Source organism: Macrotis lagotis, chromosome X (assembly GCF_037893015.1).
Source record: "Macrotis lagotis isolate mMagLag1 chromosome X, bilby.v1.9.chrom.fasta, whole genome shotgun sequence".
In the NCBI taxonomy this organism is placed as follows: Eukaryota; Metazoa; Chordata; class Mammalia; order Peramelemorphia; family Peramelidae; genus Macrotis; species Macrotis lagotis.
In genome coordinates, this window is record NC_133666.1 from 494,759,266 (window position 1) to 494,776,791 (window position 17,526).

The window sequence follows — 17,526 nt, forward strand, 5'->3', positions numbered from 1 at the left end:
TTTCCCAGCCTCTTATTTCTTGATTTGCTTTTGTTGTTCATTCACCACACTGCTGCAGCAGTAAGCAGTTTTTTAGATGATAGACGTTTTTTCCTTCTATGTCCATTGTGTCTTTCTGAAAAATAAGAGCAAATATGAAAAAGGGGCTTCCCTTTTTCTCTGAAAGCAAAATAGTCAAGAATCAATTTAATTATCTTAGATTTTAGCATTTCAATTTCCTTGCAAAACAGAGTGGAAGGCAGGATTTCCTTATTATTGTGATTGTGATGCATTCTGCAGGAAAATAGCCAAGTCGAATCCCTCTAAGCTAATAGTCACAAGGCTGCTTGTCATGGTCTCCATTTTCCTCTGTACACCAGGGTCAGTTTTAACCATCTAAGTATGGAATCCTGTGTGAATTTTTAGATTTGAAATATGAATGCTCCTGTGTTGGCTTGAGAGCTGCAATCTTAAAATGTGTTTTTCATAGCTACTATCAGGAGAGAATCAGCATATTGTAAATATAGGTCAAGTATGGGCTTTAAAATTCCAATATAAAGCATGAGTGTAAGGGGGTGAGGGGTTATATGTAGAGGAAAGAATGATGGTAATATGTCAGACAATATATTTAGGAAATTTGGTTATATGTGACAGACTTCAGTCTTTGATATAAAATATCTTCAGCTTTTAAAGTGCATCTTCAGCAAGATCACACTAATGAAATAAATTAAGTCAGCTGTGAAGGTCAGTATACATTCTGACTTGGGAATGTGAACTTTTCAGAATCATGTATTTATTACATTTTACTATTTTTAAAAGGCATTTGCAAGATTCATAGCAAGAAATGGTACTGTGTACTCCTGGAAGCTGGATTGAAGTAAAGGAAGACTCTTTAAAATAGTTAATATGCCTTATTGGCAAATCATCACTAATGCAGGTGTCATTGTTATAGCTCAGCTTTAAAATATATGAATTTAAAGGCTAAGTATTGTGACTAATATTTATTTCAAAGTACAGAATGTGTCACAGCAGTAGGGCATCCTATTATTAATGCAGTAAACTCTGGCAAAAGGCTGCACTGCTTCAGTTGTTAGCTACATGAAAATAACAGTAAAGCATGTCGTCTTTTTTCTGTTATACCTTATCATAACCTGTGTCCTAGCACCAAGGCAAACTAAACATGGGAAAATTGTATCATAAACTATAACTTTCTTCTGATGTGCAGAAATGTCTTGAGGTTTCTACCAGAACTTTGGAATAAAATTTTTATGTTAAAATTTTAAGTTGAGGTGAATTACCATGACTCTATAACTGAATCCTAAATATAGGCTGTAAATCTGTCAGGGAGTGACTATATACAGTTTTTACATCCAGGTGCATTAAGTGAATGCTTGTAATATAAAAGAAAATATTTTATCAGAGTTTTTAAAGGAATTAATATCTACTGATCTCTATTTTTCTTTTCCTCTTCCTTTCTTTTTTCTCTTTCCTTCTTCCTTCCTTCCTTCCTTCCTTCCTTCCTTCCTTCCTTCCTTCCTTCCTTCCTTCCTTCCTTCCTTCCTTCCTTCCTTCCTTCCTTCCTTCCTTTCTTTCTTTCTCTCTCTCTTTTTCTCTTTCTCTTTTTCTTTCTTTCTTGATAACTCCACAGGTCTGGTTGTGTGAGAGATCTATATTGTTTCCTTGCTGCATTTAAATTTGTTAATGGATCATGAAAAAAATTGCTAACTTTGTTCAGCAGATACTAAATAAATTATTTGAAAACATCAAAACAGCAACAATAGCTTTATTTAAGGAAAATTCAAAAGCAAAATAAATAACCCCAAAGGAACCACTCTTTAAATTGTAGGTACAATGTAAAAGAGTAGATTTTTTATGTGCATGTTTTCTCTTTTCATTATGTAGCAAAATTAACTTCTCAGAAATTTCAAAAAGAAGACTAACTTTTAAAACAGTAAGAATCACAAAATAAGCATTCATTCTGATCTATCCTTATATACTTCCTTCCATTTCTCAAATTAATTATTTATGAAAAGTGTGGCATAATATTGTCATTAGAAGATGTGTTCCAATACCTAGGACCCTCCCTATTCTCCTTACTTCCCATCCCCCACCCCCATCACTATAGGTTAAATAGTTTTGACATCAATTCATACCTCTCTGACCCTCAGCAATCATTTGGGTTCTATGTAGCTTACCTTGTGTCTTTTAAAAGATGTTCACTGTTTGTTTTAGGTGAGATTAAAACCCCAAGTCTGATCCTTAGACTTTCTTTTTGCAGAAATACAGTTGGATCTGCTAGGTGACTACATACATAGAAATTTAGTCCTAAAGATCCAGTGGCAGTTTTATGAGAGCAGGAGCTTGCAGTGGTGTTTGGCTAGATTTCTAGAAGCAACTGGCTGAAGGCATTAGGCTACTGAGAGTCTGGCTTATTCCCAAAGGGCTTCAGCAAATTAATCACCCTATGAGCTAAATTTGTTTATAGACATATTTGGAATGGAGGATATACACATGGGATGCATTTTCTCCATTTGCTCTGTGGAGCACCTGCTGAAAGTGTTATATAGTTTCTCCTCATGCTATACAGTCAACTTGGACTCTTGTAGCAGTGAGGATGCTGCTGCTGCTGCTGCTGATGTTGATGATGACATTACTTAATCTCAACTCCCCCCAACCTCCAATTCCCACCTTGGACATCCAGTTTTTTCTAATATCATTATGAGTTTGGGTGACACAAGGTAGTATTAATACATTTCCCCCCTTTCAGCACTTGTCCTCTAAAAATAATTTGGTGATTTGCCCTCAAAATGGTAGTTGTATTTTTGTATGATGGTAAGGGAAGTTTTTTGTTTGTTTGTTTCATAAATGTTCAGTTTTAATGAGTGATAATTATATTTTTATGTTTTGATGGCAAGATAAAGCCTAAGACAGACAGCCTTCCCAGCAACAGCTGCTTTTTTCTGGAAGAGTTTTTCACTACAGGGCTCTGATCTGTTTTTTAAGACAAGTCAAATACGTATCAACCTCTCTAAGTCTCATTTAGGCAAAAGCAGTTTCTTCTCCCCTGGTTTTTTCCAGGTCAGTATATCAATGAAACATCTGTTTCTTTTTTGTTGGATGTTCTGTGGTAGATTATTATTATTATTATCATCATCATCATCATCATCAACATTATTTTACATGAAGTTTACCCTCAAACACTTTCCAGCCTCTTGTTTTGCAGACCTCCAGTTTGTGGTTGCCTTTACCATCAATAATGCAGACCCTGATGCTTTGCAGTACTGTCACTGTAGATGCTGTGAAAGTAGTAAAAATGAACACTAATCAATCTTTCAGAGAGAAGCAATGAGCATTAGAAGGCCACTATCCTGTGACTAAACACACCCCTTTTATGGAGTGTTGGTGCTAATAAAGGACAGCTTATTACTGAGGCAGAGACCAAAGCTTGGGTGAGGTCAACCATGACTGGCAGTCATCAGTCATTCTTAATGATACTTTTTCCCGTGCTTTCTAAGGGATTCTGAGCAGAGTGCAAATCATTCGGGGTCATTCATAGTTCATGTACCCACAGATGGCAAAGGTTTTGAAAGACTTTGGTTTAAACTTGTAAAAAAAACCCCTTCTCCTATATTGAGAATAGAAAGAACCTCTAATACAAAACATAGATTTTTTTTTCTCGTTGGAATGTTGCGTGTTCTTTTACCCTAATAGATGTTTTACACTCTACAGGGCTTGTGCATTATTAAAAAAGACATAAATTTACGTTTTATGACGTCTGTCTTCTTTAATTATTACCTTTGATGTCTATTGGTGACTAAAGAGAGCTTAACAGGATTTCTCTCTCTTCTTAAATTTCGCCTAGTGAAGCCCAGCTAGTCCCTGACAGATGTCTGTTCCTCACCCTCAGGATTATTTTATAAATCCCTTTCTGATGAGCGGAAGTGTCAAATCAAGGACAGGTCATAAAGTAAAAGTATAAACCTTTTAAAGAGAGACCTTGGTAATATATAAACATTCTGCACACTATCTGAATTTTTTATAGACTAAAGAAAAAATTATATTTTGGCAAGGGGATGTTAGAAGCTTAAATGCCAGTCCATATGTATTTCAGTAGCATGGCTTTTTTTTGTCCCCCTACCCATAGTTGTTCTTCCTTACTATAGTTAACTGAAAAACTTTTGGCTTTCACTTAAAGCCTGAAAGTTTTAGTTTTCTGTTTATAGTTCATTTAACTCACTGTACTTATCATTTAAAGGGTCTACTTTTAACTTCACATAAACCTATGAAATAGCACCTTTGCATTGTATACTTACTTATTATGGTTTAAGCAACAGCTGTCATTTTTAAAAGCTGTTTATCAGTTGTTTTTGCTTTTGTTTAATTTTTAGTTTACCTTTACTTATAAAATTGGATACAAACTGAAATCAACACCTTCTGGACCCTTCTGTCAGTTTTGTGTCTTAGCATATCAAAATATGTCACTATATATGAGACCCAGAAGTTGTCCTAGGATGTGCTTTTTTTTTTTGGAGTAAATGTATGTGCTTGTTGTGATAATATAAAGAGAATCTTGGTGGCTTTTTTTGGGGGGGGGGGCTTCATATTTATCCTGAAATAGAGTGCTCATTTAGCAAGCAACTGAACTTGAGATGGAGTTGTATTACCACTTTTTTTGGTTAAATTTTGTATTATATTTTTGTTCTGTTATAATGTCAGCACTTAAGTTATAATTTCCCAACTGTGAAATATATATCCCACAGTACTGCACATTACATCCTTTCTAACTCAAGTGAATGGGCTTCATGGATTTCTGTGGCCAAAATGACTTACAACTTTGACCTTAGCTAAACCAGACCTTGGACAACAGATTCACCTTTTGATCAGTGGTCCTATATCTTAAAGCTTTCCAGTTTGTTAGTCCCTTCCTGAGTTTATGCTTCACTATTATAGCCTTTGAGAACTATTTACAATGAGGATTCATCAACTTTAGGTTTGAGTGAAAGATATTTATGTCATATGTAAAATGTATTTAGTATTTTTCAGGGGAGAAGGGTAAAGGACAAAGAAACATCCTTTAAATAAATACATCAAAGAGTAGACATAGGTATTCACACTTCACATGCATTGATCTGGGCAGCTTTTCCTATAAGTGAATGAATAATTTTGACTCTTCTACTTACCATCTTTGTGAACTTGGGGGAACCAACTTAATCTCTCTAGGACTCAGTTTCTCTATTTATAAGTGAGAGAGTTATATTAAATGACCTTTGAGGTCCTTAAAGCTCTACATCTGTTATCTTGTGAACTTTTCTATTACATGGATCTCAGAATTGAATGAGAAAGGTCTTTTACTCATTTGGTATCATTATTCAGGAAATTAGAATTCCAATGCCACAGGAAACTGCTTGACCAATCTAAAACACTAATGAATAAGAATTGTCTTTTATGCATCCTTTTAAAGTTTTCAAAGTGTTTTTCTTAAATGATCTCTTTTGGTCCTCAAAGCAGTCTTGTAGTTATCATTATCCTCTTTGTACAAATGAAGAAATTGAGACCCTCTCCCTCTGAGATTAGATAACTTACTTATGTTTAAACACCTTTTAAGTGTCAGAAATGGGATTTGATCCCAGGTCTCTCTTAGACTCCAAGTGTGGTATTCTTTCCAAGATATCATACTGCCTCTTTGTGTAATACAAAAAGTTCTCAAAGGAGAAAGGTCTTTATCAGGCAGATGTTTATATTACCTTTTGCACTGCTGTATATAGTACAGACAGCCCTGGTCATACTTTACAGAAGGCTGAACCTTAGGTCTGATGTATGTTCTGTCTTTCAGATATTTTACTTTTGGTAGTTCTTTTAAAAAAGGGACCTCCTCCTCTCCAGCCCCTGATCTATACATGTCTTCAGGGTGAAATTTTCTTGCTTTTTTTTTTTTTTTTTTTTTTTAGGGAGAATCAGAAATGTTTTATTTTCCTTTTTAGTCTGGAAAAGATGGAGTCAGACAGTTTTTATGTAACTTTGTGCTTTTCTTTGTTGTATGATCATGCTGCCCAATGTAAATTCACTTGATTGAATAAAATGCTTAAATCGCTATCTATGTAAAACAAGCATGTTAGAAAGATTTTATGTCTCTATGAGAATCCACTTAAAAGTGACCCTATTTGAATGATTTAACCAGTGGTAGTAGGAGAAAATACTTTTTTTTTCTAGATAGTATTGTCCCAATGTAACTATGTATTTAGTAAGCCGCATACAAATTTACAATATGACCAAAGCCACAATTTCATGTTGTATAAGAAAAATTCAACTCAATGTAGGTATGTATCTTTTTTCTTTTGCAGTCAAAAGATATATTGTCTCCCAGGAGAAAAGGGCTTTCTATCTGGCTACCCACTCTACCCACTCTGCGTTTCCAGAATCTTCCACTCACCCCCATTGGTTAAGCCACTAAGCCTTTGATTCCTTCCTGATTACACTATGGAAGACATCTATCAAACACTGTCTTATCTGTTTGTAAGGCAGCTCAGGCCCCAGATTTAAGTCATGGGTTTTGGCTACAAGTTGGAGTGTGATTAATAATTGACTAATGTAGCTTTTATTTATCACAGGCTAGCACATTTCACCATTACTGAGTTAATTTATGTTAAGTGTAAGCTGTCGTTCAATCTGTTTTTCAACTTTTTTTTTTAAATCCTAAGTCTATCTTTCACTTTTTGAGAAACAAAATCCTTATACAGGGCACAGGCTTACTTGGTGCCAAAAAGTTGATTTCCTTTTCACTGGAGTCATACATCACCAGCCCTCCCAGCTGCAGTGTCAGCCTCTGACAGAATGACATGTGTCATTTATCAAAGGGGCCAGGCTGGGCCTTGGGAAACGTACACGACAAAGCCTGAGAGAGTTCATTTCGCAGTCCCCTCCTACCCTCTGTGAGCCTCTTGCCAGGAAAGCCTGTGATGTTTCTGTCTTCACAGCATTACTGTAAGTCCTTCAACCTTCACAGATTTAACCCTCCCCACCTCAAACACCGGCAACTGCTACAAAATCACCCTGGAAAAGAGTTTCGAAACCCAACCACCCTGTTCTTTTTACATCTAGAAATAAATGATACAAAACTCCTGTGTAAGTGTGGACCCCTTATATTGTATCCTTTCAATCTAAAGTACCATCACCTTCTTCTTCTTCCCCCGACCTACTTTTAAATAGGGTCTAAGCCTTAAAGTCTTAGGTTTTCCTACAGTAGGACAAAGTCAGAGATATAAAGAACAAATAGAAATTTTTAGTTGGACAAAATGTTGTTCCTAGGCACACATTTTGTCTTATATTTATTTTAAATCCCGTTTCCTAATAGTGGTTTATTTCCCAAGTTATTTTGAAATCATTCACTCCAAAACTTTAGACATTTCCTCTGTTTCCTTTTTTTTTTGTTTGTAATTTGTAAATCATTCATCACCTACATAAAGGTAGTGACTTAGTTGGAGTATAAGTCTTGGGGGGAAGTACCCCCTTTTTTTTAGGGGAAAGAAAAAAGGCTGATATTACTCAAACAGACCCTCACTTTTACTAAACAGTTTAATTTTTTGCAGTCTACTTTTTTCAGCCTTACAACAAGGAAATGACCAAAAAAAGTTAAAAGTGGAAAAAGAAGTAAAAAAATCCATTTCTTTTCAAACAGAAAAGAGTGCTGTCAAAACATATCAATATTTTTACTGAAACAAATCTGTCTTTTTTTAAATCCTTAATGCTTGGGTTTTGCATTTTAATTATGTACAAAGAATATGAGAAAAAGTTATTGTTTCTCTTCCCCCTCCCCCTTTGTACTTTGTATAGTTCCTAGAACACTGAAGTTATTTACAGCATCAGATATCATTTAAAGAGATAGCAAAGGAGACTGTAGCCTCAGCCAGGAACTTTCCAGAAAGAAGTCCTATAAATTAGCCATTGCTCAGGAGTGGCTGTTTTCTAGTCAGGGCTGGTCCTTTCATTTGTCTACATAAGGCTAATTTATTTTTGCAGCCAGATGTGGGCTGACAGCCATCACTCAGAGCTTCCTTCCCCCACTGTTAGGAGGTCGGGAAAACAGTCACGTTTCCCATTTTACAGAATCCCCATCAACATTATTGAAGATGGATGTATCTTTAAAGCAAAGATTGATTGTGGATATCGGAGTTATGGTGTCATTTATCATGGTGAATATTATTTAGACTTGGATTGTACAAGGCTGTAACTTGAGACACAGCCAGGGGAGGGACAATCTGGAAACGAGGATCCATGAACTTTAATGGATGGATGCTTTTTTCAAAGCTCAACTCACTATAGCGTGATTTACTTTTCTTACTGAAAGGAAACAAGCATTTCAGTTTTAAAGGGACAGTATGCCTCATTGTCCTGTTCAGTGGGTTCCACAAAGAGTTGTCGCTGAGGCAGGAGTACTGAGAAAGTGTATGTGTAAATGTATGTTTTTCAGATTTCAGGATGTTTTTATATTTATATTAAATATGTTTAATATAGACTGTCTTTTGAATTAAAATGATATTATTTGTCTATTATTCTGCACCATTTACTCATGTCATTCTGAAGGTAGCAACCTCCTACCAACCTTTGTTAAATGCATTGATAGGAGTTTGCCACGATGAAGGAATCAGTTAATACATTGTGAGATGATCACTATACTCCTACTAAGTTGTAGTTACTGACCTTTTGCATTTAGGAAGACATCTGGAGTCTAAACTCTACAGGGTCTTAACTGCTGCTCTTGGTAGATTGCAAGTGTTACCTCCTAATTTTGAAAGTTTGTAGCTTCTTAGGCAATATAAGTAACCTTTCCAACATAATTATCTTCTTCAGTCATCTTCATTGTATTTCATTGAAGTATACATATTGACAGCTGCCCCTCTGGTGATTTTAGGGTAACTCTAAAATATGAAATCATTGCATCTCAGGTTGAAAATGTAACTAGTTTGACCTTTGTATGTATTATTCCCAGAAATTACATATCTGAGTTTTCAGAGGAAGTTACTTTCTTATCTTGGGGCATGAATCCCAGAAGTTCATGCATAAATGCACATACATAGAAAGAATGAGGGGTTGGCTCACCTCATTGATAATGGATCATCCAATATACCTAATCTTAATTTGGGCATGACATATTAACTGTTTAGAACATGGCTTTCTTTCCTACTGCTTTATTTGTCATCAGAATTTTTTATTTTATATTGCTATTTGAGAGGCTTAGGTGAGTTTAGTAGATGGTAAAACTCATCAAAATGAATGACATATTGGCTAGATTAAGGCACAGTACAGGCAGGTGTTGGGCAAGCTTCCCCTGGTCAGGTCTGCCAATGTACCTCACTCCTGACTTGCAACACTCCTATTTATTTCAGCACTGGGCCTCTGATAAACAGAGATTGCCAATTGTGCGTTGCTGTAGAGATGTTGGGTCATACAAATCCAGGGGGAAATGAGAATTCCCACTGTCCTGGAAGTCTCATGTGATCCAAAGCCCCAAAGAGCCTGAAACTTTTTCTATCTTCAAATGTTCTATAATTCATACTATTCTACCCCACCCTTTTTAAACGAAGGTACAAAGTGATGTTTAAATTCTATTAGATGTAAAACATTACTTTTTCCTTAAAAACTCTTCCATATAACCTAGTTTGAAGAAAAATTCCCACCTCTTCAAAAGATAGTCCAAACATCTAGTATGAAAATCAATGCCATCATGATTATTTTCACTTGAGATAGTAACATGCATGTTAACAAGAGAAACCATGGGTCTCTAAGAAGGCAGTTAGGTGGAACAGCTGATGAGACATATCTTCTATTGGATATTTATTCCAGATTTTTTTTAATAACATCTTTCTGTTTAAGACTAGTCTTAAGTTGGTGGAATACTTTTCATATGAAGTCTTTCTCACAACAACATTAACAAAACAAAAAAGAAACCCACTATAACAACAAGGGGGGGGTACTCACAATGGAAAAATTATGAACATCTGCTTTTGAATGCCCACTTATTCTGTATGTAAAGAACAGCAAAATCACATTATCTGGAACAATAAGAGAATCGATCCTTCTATCTTAGCACATGCTTACAAGAATACCATTTGCACCATTGTAATGATTTTGGGTCTTTAGAAAGAAAATTATCAAAATTTCTTATCATTCTCATTGTAATGTATAGGTCTATATTTACTTACAAGTTAAAAGTGTATTTGTCACTTTTTGTGAACATATGAAATGTCTATAAATAGGATGTAGTTTATCAAATTCATATTAATCACTGCATCTATAATGCTGACTGAGGTCAAATCATTACACTAAATATATTGTAAGCATTATTAATGTATGTAGCCCACTGTCATAGTTATGATATAGGATTGCTGTTTCCTGATTAAAAGCTGTTTGGTGGTGCACAGATTCAGTAAAACTCCTCTCTGTCTTCTTGTGACTGACAGGAGCTTCTGGTATTCTAGTTTCTTTTGATAGGGCAGTATACTTACTTATATGAGCATACTTTCTAAAACTAAGGAGGTTCTAAACTCCAAGAAATGAAGAATACAGCAAAAAAGTATCTTAATTTCACCAGCCAAAACTATGCATTCATAAGAAGTCCAAATTTATCATGCCATATTACAGAGTGTAGCAAATGTTATGGAAACCATTGTTTTTAAAAAATTTTTTCCCTAAGAATCTGAATTAGGTGATTTATGGTAGTTATCCATCTTAAGGGTCATCCATCAACTTTTAGTTGCTAGGCAATCAAATCAGCAGCTGTTTGCTTTGAATCAAACTGAAACATTGTCAGTCATCACATGCAGGTATGACCTTAGTGGTGGAAAACATCATGCATGCAAAATTAAAGAAACATAGTTCTTCTTCCTCTATTGCCTTGACTTCTCCCAATGTTTTGGCAAAATATTATATCTGACAAGTTTTAAAAAATGTAGCTAGAAGAACATCTGAAAATTATTTGACTATAAACTTGAAAAAGTGCTTTTATTACTATGGGTCACATATGTTTTGATAATTACATGTAGGAGTGTATCTAGAAAATATTATATGTTGCAATGGTGCAAATCATAAACCCACCTTGCCTTAGTATTTAATTTTCATGAATTATTGTGATCAAAATAATTTCTTACCTAGTAACCAATCTTTTAATGATGAGCTTAGTTAAACTGAATCTGAGACCAGAGAAACAGCCTGTTTAGTTTCATGGAACTTTCAGAACTGAAGGTCATCTTCATGCCACATTGTAGTATCAAAAGATCAGTTTTCATCATTTTGTATTTCATAGAAATATTTGTTAACATATTTGCTAGCATTGGCTTGCTTGGTATATAGGGTATTTTGGAACCAGCTCTAGTGGTCCTGGTGGAAATGCATTCAGTCCATGCAACTCTAGTTGGAATGTGACAGGCTCATGAAAAGTCCATCTTTCCTCATTCTAGGTTAGCTCCTTTTGCCACTGCTAAGCTGAGAGCTTTTTTTTTGCTAGTCTTTGTTTTGGGAAATGTATCATATAATTGTAATGCCATGAAAATTGAGGGACTTTGGATGTCTCATTTCCCTACCTACGAGGATATTTCTTCTTAGGTTCATTTGTTTAGTCATTTGAAATTGGTCCTTCTCCAAAGTCAGAAGCTTGACTCATACCCTTATGTTTTAGTTACTTACCTCAAAAATATGTCTTATGTCTCTTTGACATACTGTTGAAACTAAGAGTATTTGAGAGGTGAAAGAATTTTAAAAGTTCTACTCTAGTATCTTGTGGTGTTATGTATAAACCAGATACTTACTTGTTCCTTCTGTATAATTTTAGATATTAACAGTCTTAAAAATATCATATCTAACAGTTCAAATAAATGTAGTTTGCATGTTGTACTGAATTTTATTGTTTGGGGTCAGATTTCTATTTTTGGTAAACTTTTTTCCCCAAGGGAAAAAAAACCTACCTGTGTTGATCTTCTTTTTCAAAAAGTATAACTGCTGAGATAGTTGCAAAGCAAGGTAAATGATTAATTGAAGATAATTTATCAACACAGCATAATGGACAACTCATTGCTTTTGAAATTAGAAACCCTGGATTTGCACACTGGATTTATTATTTATTTCCTTTTAGAATAAACAAACTTTTGGACCTCAGTTTCCTTATTTGGAAAATGAGGGAGCTGTACTGGATAATGGTCAAGGATTTCTTTTTTCTCTATACCTGAAGATCCAGAAAGTTATAGGCAGAATTTTGCATCTTAGATAATTAAGTTGAAGGTGCCTTTTCATTTTGTTTTAAAGACAGAGACTAAACAAATGATCCACTAAGGTTCTCCCCACCTCCCATCACACACTAAAGTTTTAAGTTGGCAACATTATGGGGGAGTTGGAAGGTTCATGCAGATTTCATTTCCCTTCAAAAAAGCAAATTTTTTTAGTTCTTCTTGAGCTCAAGTTATGACAGGTTTTAAGATTTGTGTGAGTCAAAGGCTAGTTTTGTTTATTTTGTGCATCCTGTATTTACCATACTGGGTATGCTTGCTATGCTGTGCTATGTAAGTAGATTTTATATTCAGAAGCAAAATTGTACATTTGTTCTATTTTATCTGCAATAACATGATATCTAAAATTTCATGACATACCTAGTGAAACTTGCAGCATACTTATGTGCTACAGCATACCCTTTAAGAAACTGCTTAACTAGACATTTTGAGAAGAAATTAACTTGTACTGATGAGTATGTTTAGTTTAATTAGGGAATTGGATCTTTCCTACTAAGCTTTTTCATAATTTTTATTCATTGAGTCATCATTCATTCATTTATTCTAAAAGTATTTGAATGCTTCTTCTGTACATAGTACTGTGCTAGTCAGTCACATTGCTTTTCAAAAAGGAAGGTTTCTAGGTAGAACTTTTCATGCAGCAATTTTGTATAGTTATCTACATATAAACTATGCATAAAGGATCAGTTACAAAAGACCTGGAACAAAACAGTTCTCTATTTGTACATGCTGAGATATTAAAGCTGAGAATTTTAAGGCAGTAGGAAGATATGACCCACCCTCTCCTCCCCCCTACTTAGTACTGAAATCTATAGTGAGTCAGATTCACACTTTGCCTTATCTTCAATACAAATATTTGATAGGTCATGTAGATTCAGACAGCACAAATACTTACTTCTTATAAAGTTAGTGAACTTTCTTTTTATTTTCTTTCATAGAATCACAGGTTCTTAGTGGGGAAATTGGGAGGGATTGCATTGAGTGAGATAACCTGAATGGCTGTTAATCACTGTTGTTAGAGAAAATTCTGATACCAAAATAAACCATGGGTCTTTCAAAGTACTGAAGTGAAAATTACTTAAAGAGAATTTACATTCACCTGAAAAAGATTAGAAGGCTTTAGTGGAATTTAGTCAATGGTATGATATAGCAGACCCCAAAAAGCTTATGTGGGGCTGAATTGCATTGAGAGGAATAACATCTAGGACTAGGGAGGCTTTAGTTCCTTTGTACTCTCCTGTAATAAGACAACTTTTGGATTATTGTGTTGAGTTTTGGGTGCCACAATTGAAATATGATATTCATAAACTGGAGACCTTTTAGAGTGTGATAGCCATGATGGTGAAGTACCTCAATATCATGCAGTATTGCTTAATCCACAAGAATTTGTTATGCATTTGCAACTTGTCAGGCAATGTTAGATATTTTGGGAAACAAAGACAAAAATAAAGTAGTCTCTTCTCTCGAGGAGCTTACATTCTATTGAGAACAACAATATGTCTACATATAGAAATATATGCCATTTAAATGCAACACAATTTTTGGAGTAAGTTCTTAAAAATAGAGGCAATATTTTATGTAAAGAAGAGGCACTTTTGCTGAGCTTTGAAGGAAATTAGGGATTCTAATAGAATATAAACTCCATAAGAATAGGGTTTTGTTTTGTTTTGTTTTTTTTTGGTATTGGAACCTCCAATATCTAGCTCAGTGACCATCATTTCATAAGTGCTTGTTAAATATTTTGTTTCTTTGTTTGATTCTAAGAGATGGAGATGAATGAATGCACTCCAAGAATAGAGAAGATCCTATGCAATGAGATGGAGAGAGTGACTAAAATGTTTGTTGTGGGGAAGAAAGAGCAAGAAGACTGGATTGTGGAATGTGGGAAAGGTAGTTTATAACAAAACCAAAAAGGAAGGTTGGAGTTAAATTGAGAAGAATTTTAAGTGCCAAATAGGAACTTGCTTGAAGATTGGTTCAGGAAACTCATGATGTTTGGCTCCAAGGAAAGCAACTAAGAGGAGTTGTTGAAAGGTTCAAAGAAGAAAATTTCTGTTTGATGCAAGTAAAGATTTCTCAAGATTATGGTCTCCCAAAGTGGATCAGGATTTCTTAGGAAGTAGCCACCTTCCCTCCCTAGAAGTCTTCAAGCTAAGATCAGATGGCCATTTCCCAAGTACATATATGTGTATTGGGTTTATTTTATTATTCTTAAACTCTGCATCCTCTTTCAAGTGTTTCTCATCTCTCCAAGTAATTTTTTATATTTTATTTATTTATTTACTTAAGGCAATGGGGCTAAGTGACTTGCCCAAGGTCACAAGATAGGTAATTATGAATTGTCTGAGGCTAGATTTGAACTCAGGTTCTCCTGACTCCAGGACTGGTGCTCTATCCACTGCACCACCTAGCTGCCCCTTCCAAATAATTTTTGATGTTTTGATCTTCAGTGGGTTGAGGGACTTGGGGAAATGTTCTTAAAAATTCTTAATACCATAAGTAGGGATAAAGAAGTCCAAATATATATATATATATATATATATATATATATATATATATATATATGTGAAATGGGAGTTCATTTGTGATGAATGTTTAGGAATATAAAATTACTAAACTGCCTTCCCCACCCCCTACAATACTGCATTATCACTTTCTCACTCCTCATGTGACTTATACCAAACCTATGTTTTGTTAGCATTTGTTAATGAATTTGCATCCTTCGAGACTCCAAAATTTGGAGTGTTTGACAGTTTACTCCATTACTGGAGTTCTGTTTGGAAGCTTTCTTTCATTCATGCATTTGGTATAGAAATTAATTACATTACTAGCCTTTTGGATATCTTTTTTTAAGTGCCAAATGAAGAAATGTATTTGGAGCATTACAGTGTGATATAGTCCTAGGTTTCCTGTAAATGACTATCTCTCAAACAAAGTATAGAATATTATATAAAGTACTCCAATAAAATGATAAATCTTGTAATTGTAATAGTAGACATGTAACTGTACCATACAGTTATACCATACATATAATTGTATTACATGCTTGGAGTTTCCAGCCAGTTCAATATTAAGATGATTATATGAATGGAATAATAATAAGTTTTATACTTTATCAGTTATAGGAAACTAAATAGGAATTAAAACTAATTAAAGCTGTTTTTTTCCTTTTGGATACTGTAATTAATAAATTTTCTATTATTAAATAACACTGATAACTTGATAATTTAGTTTTCACTTGATTTTTAGCCAAAGTCTGAACATTATGGACTCATTAGAGATCTGTCATAGAATTGTAGAATTTTGGAACTTAAAGGGTCCTCTTAAAGGTTATCTATCTTGCCCTTGTCCTTTCCTTCTTGGACTTTGTAGGAATTGGTGATGTAACTCTAACATATTTATGTAATATTTTTGAATTATAAGTTATTGGGTTTTATTTCTTTTTCTCCTAATAGACTATAAGCTAGAAGAGACCTTGACATATTTAAATTTTGTATTGTATGTTATCCTATACACCATAGATATTTGTTAAATGGGGACTATGACATATAGAAAAATAATTTACCCTTTCCTTTACCTCATTTTCCTAAAATTGATATTATTTTGATTATTGAATTTATATAGTGTGACAGTATATTTAGTTGCCCTATCAACCTCTTTCTGAGTCTTTTCCACATTTGAGACATTATACTTTGCAACCATATTTTTGGAACCTAAAATATATGATAAGAGGCAGAATTCTCTTTCCACAGTGTACTGCTGATTATCTAAATGTATAAAAATGCCTACAATTCTACAGAAACAATTTTTTATCTTATAAAATATATTTATTTTTGAAACCTCATTAAGTATTTGCTTTTGTTTCTTGAAATTGGTATTGTTCCAGAAAATCTGGTATGTATGGTCTCCATTCTTACATTGCACTTCAGTTAATTCTCCACGAGATTTCAAGTGGGAAAAATAACTTATACTTTTGGCTACTGAACACAGTATTATTGTGCTTGCTTTTTAAAACATGGAAGCATTATATGAAATGGAAGATATACTTCAGTAAAACAATACTTGTGTTTTTAATTGGTAGGGGGAGGATTAATTGATTGATTTTTAGAAAATATGTAACATTATAAATTTATCTGGATATATACCTATATTATCTTTTCATATCCATGGAATTATGTGAAATAGCCTACAATTGGTGATCTATTATTTTATTTAAAATTATTCCTTATAATTTAACAGATATTGGTTTTAAATGATGTATCCTTTTATATGCAAATGAAAGCCCAAATATATTATGCAAGTTTGGAGCAAGCTCTTGTGTGCAAACAATAGTACCACCTGTAAATAAATGGTATCTGTCCATACCTTAGTCAATGAAAATAAAAAAAAAAACAGAGGTTGTTTGACCAGGGAGAAGTAGGGCAATCCCATGTATTTTTGTTATTTCACATTGTAATTATTTGCTTCCCTCCTATATCTTCACTCCCATTCAACTTTCTTGGTTTTTTCCCCCCATACTCCTCTTCTCCTTCCTGTCACTTTTATTTTCCTACTCCTTTTCATTTTTCTCTTCCTTCTTTTCTACTAATTTTTTGAGACACAAGTTCAGAAATGTCCATTTAAAATATATTCTTTGTTTAGAAGAATTTTGATTATACTTTAAGTTCTTTAGGCAGCAAATGTTATAAAATATAAAAAAAATCAGATGTACTTATGGAAGATAAGATTGGTAAGTTAGTAATAACAGCAACTCTTTTGATTGGTACTCACTTTTTAATACCAAGTGGTTTTTCTTTCACTAGTGTTTGCCTCTTCTAAAGATAAGTGCAGATTTAAATGCTGTGCTTTTGTGTTATTTGGTAACCAACTAAAATGAAGAAAACCCTATGCTTGCTGTTTTCATTATGTCTCTTGACTTTGACTTTTAACTTTTACATAATATTAGTATATCATTTTTTACTTAGAACTAGAACAAAATTTGTTTCTGAAGAATTATAGGCATTCTTATACACTTAAGATAATTTAGTGGCACCCTGTGAACAGAACACTCTTAACATGTACTAGTCCTGTAATCTTGGTCAGCTTACAAAATTTCAAAATTTTTAAATGTGCGCAGTATGCTGTTGTACTGTTATGTACTAAGGAAGATTGGGAAAACAATTAAGACATGGTTCCTGCCCTCATGTTTTTCACTGACTTGAAGGGGACTGTATCACATAGAAAAATAATTTACCCTTTGCTTTGACTTATTTTCCTTATTTCTAAAATGGAG

The 17,526-nt window shown here is 34.0% G+C and overlaps 1 protein-coding gene and 1 long non-coding RNA gene across 2 annotated transcripts in view; both read left to right on the forward strand.

Moving 5' to 3' along the window:
- The window catches only part of TSHZ1 (teashirt zinc finger homeobox 1), a 93,762-nt gene that overhangs the window by 9,377 nt on the left and 66,859 nt on the right, over positions 1-17,526 (forward strand). The window lies entirely within an intron of this gene.
- LOC141498403 (uncharacterized) overlaps positions 1-17,526 on the forward strand; it is a 63,220-nt gene that overhangs the window by 5,438 nt on the left and 40,256 nt on the right. The window contains exon 1 of the long non-coding RNA XR_012471625.1: positions 1-17,526. This exon is cut by the window's left edge and continues 5,438 nt beyond it; it is cut by the window's right edge and continues 34,874 nt beyond it. This is a non-coding gene — a long non-coding RNA (uncharacterized LOC141498403).